The sequence below is a fragment of the Triticum dicoccoides genome, chromosome 2B (genome assembly GCF_002162155.2).
Source record: "Triticum dicoccoides isolate Atlit2015 ecotype Zavitan chromosome 2B, WEW_v2.0, whole genome shotgun sequence".
Classification (NCBI taxonomy): Eukaryota; Viridiplantae; Streptophyta; class Magnoliopsida; order Poales; family Poaceae; genus Triticum; species Triticum dicoccoides.
Window position 1 is genome coordinate 726,739,037 of NC_041383.1, and position 2,463 is coordinate 726,741,499.

Consider the following 2,463-nt stretch of genomic DNA (forward strand, 5'->3'; position numbering starts at 1 on the left):
CTCTCTCTCTCCCTCTCTCTCTCTCTCTCTCTCTGACCGGCCGTGTTCCCTGCAGATCCGGTTCGGCTCCTCGGACGGCAAGGTGCTTGGCGAGGAGAAGGACGCCCGGAAGTTGACCCAGATCCGGTTCGGCTCCTCCGGTGGCAACGTGCTCAGCTCCAGCGGCAAAGCGGCAAGGTGTTCTCTGTACACGGTTTTGGTTCAGTTTGCATCTTCAGTACATACACATGGTCGGTTCAGTTTGCATCCGTCCATTACGGTAGTTTTGCAGTTTTATTTGATGCAATTTTGATGGACACAGCAACAAGTTTATGAGATCCAGTGTGTTCTTCCTTGCAAAGAGCTTTGATGATTAAAGAAACAATTTTGCTCAATGTTTGACTATACACACTATACTGCTAGTAGAAACTAATAAGCCAAATAATGTGCAAGGTGCTCTGTTGGCAAGTTGCCCCTGCTGATCTCCTCCTCCTCTGCAAGGTGCTCTGGCAGCAAGGTGCCTCTGCTGGTCCCCTCCTCGTCTGCAACAACAACAGCAGCAACCAGGTCTTGGTTCTGCTCCCTCCCCCAATTACATCTTCAGGAAGCAAAATGATGACAGTACCTAATGTTAGGCTATGGGAATAGAGAAGAAACAATATCTATGCGGAGTCAAGAACAACAACAGCCTCATATTTGAAATTTAATAACTTAAGATTGAAATTCATTGATCTAAAATGATTGTACTAACTAAAAATTGTTAGGCTATGGGAGTCGAGAAGAAACAGCACCTATGCGGAGTGGAGATTTTTCTTCTATGAACCTTCTCGAATGATCGAATCCCCAAGTTCATATATCCCTGCAAATTATAAACCAATATTAAAATTCTCATCTTGCCAAAAAAATTGTGTGTGAGTGTCCACTGATTAAAAGAAGCACTTAAATAGTTTGCAATTTTATTTGAATGTGATTGTGATGGACACGGCAAAGTGTATGAGATGCAGCTTATTCCTTGCGAAGAGCTTTTTGATGATAAAAGAAGCATTTTTGTTTTATGTTTGATCTCAGTTTGCACTTTATTATAGGACATGCATTAGTTTGAAGACGGGACCGTCGTTGCAGGGCTTCTTGTTGGAGGGACAACCGGCACCGAGCCACTCAATGCATTTATGGGATTATGTTTCTCCCGCTTGTTAAAGAAACCGGAAGGGGGTGGGTCAACGAAGGTGCTGGCTTGAGGATTGATGTATACGGTGGGAAGTTCAAACAGCATAACGGGCCCGACTCTGATCCGGCCTCACAGGACATTGATGCTACGATTTCCGTCTAGTCGGGACAAGGCACGAAGGGTGGCCGGTTATACGTTGGTGACGGCGCCATCCGGAAGAAGGACATTCCGAATCTCTCCCACCTCCATGCTACCACGTCGAGTTCAGGTCCTGCTATAGAGCGTTGCCCACAGCCTGGGCTGCACATGCTCCATCAATTCGAGGTATGTTTTGCTTCGTTGACCTTCCTTGTGATTTCTTCTTTGTGTTGCAACGATGGTGAACTTGTTGCGATGGCATATTGTAGGGCCGCCTAGAGGAAGAAACCAGGTTGCGGTAGGAGGCTTATGCCAATGCCGCGCTTAAACAGGAGCAAGCCATGAAAATGCAGCAAGCCCTATTTCAACAACAGGAATGATCACTTGAGGTGGTTGTCTATGTTTGTACATTGTTGATGGTCACGTCTTGTCGTTGCCTGTGCTTCTCAACTTACAACTTGTGCATTGTTGATGGTAGAGCCAACAAGTGTTGATGCTTATATTGTTCGTACATCTTAGCTTTAATCTGAACCTTATATGTTGATGCTCGTTGAGTCCAGTGTCTTATCTATCTTTGCAACTTAACTTTGTAAACTCATGTGTGTGATAATTGACTTATAGGTTTGCATCGTAGATGCCGTTGGTAGTGGGCATACATGCTGCGGTGGAGCTCATTGCATCTTTTAGGTTCATGCCTGGTGTCAACTTGGAACTCACGGCCACGGTCCTTTCATTTGTGAACTCTGGATGCCTATGTATGTATGTTGTTGTGAACCTTTGTTGGATATGTATGCATGTGCGGACTTGGAACTCACGGTCCATTCGTTTGTGAACTTGTGTTGCGTATGTATGCATGTGCGGACTTTGAACTCAGGGCCGGGATTCGTTGTTATATTGTTGTTGTGAACCTTCGTTGGATATATATTGCTGGATATATTTTGGTTGATCATGTATTCCTGAATATGTATATTTTGCTGCTCCCTGAAGGAAGCAAAAAAAAAATGCTATATGGCCTATAAGCCGAGTACCCCAGCGAACAACACCCGGCTTATAGGTCATATATGCCACGGATAGGCTATAAGCCGTGTACCTCAGCCAAAGGAACCCGGCTAATAGGCCATATGTATAAGCCACGGGCCTATAAATAAACCGTGTACAGCAGCTATAAGGCACTCGGT

The 2,463-nt window shown here is 45.1% G+C and overlaps 1 long non-coding RNA gene across 3 annotated transcripts; it reads left to right on the forward strand.

Moving 5' to 3' along the window:
- Positions 1 to 40: 40 nt before the first annotated feature.
- LOC119365893 lies at positions 41 to 2,234 on the forward strand. Of its 3 annotated transcripts, none has more exons than XR_005175807.1 (5): positions 41 to 230; positions 433 to 546; positions 1,065 to 1,471; positions 1,555 to 1,674; positions 1,907 to 2,234. It is a non-coding gene; the product is annotated as an uncharacterized LOC119365893 (long non-coding RNA). The 3 variants fall into 3 exon arrangements; XR_005175808.1 differs by having other exon boundaries at positions 41 to 177; XR_005175806.1 differs by having other exon boundaries at positions 41 to 546; positions 1,907 to 2,229.
- Positions 2,235 to 2,463: the final 229 nt, after the last annotated feature.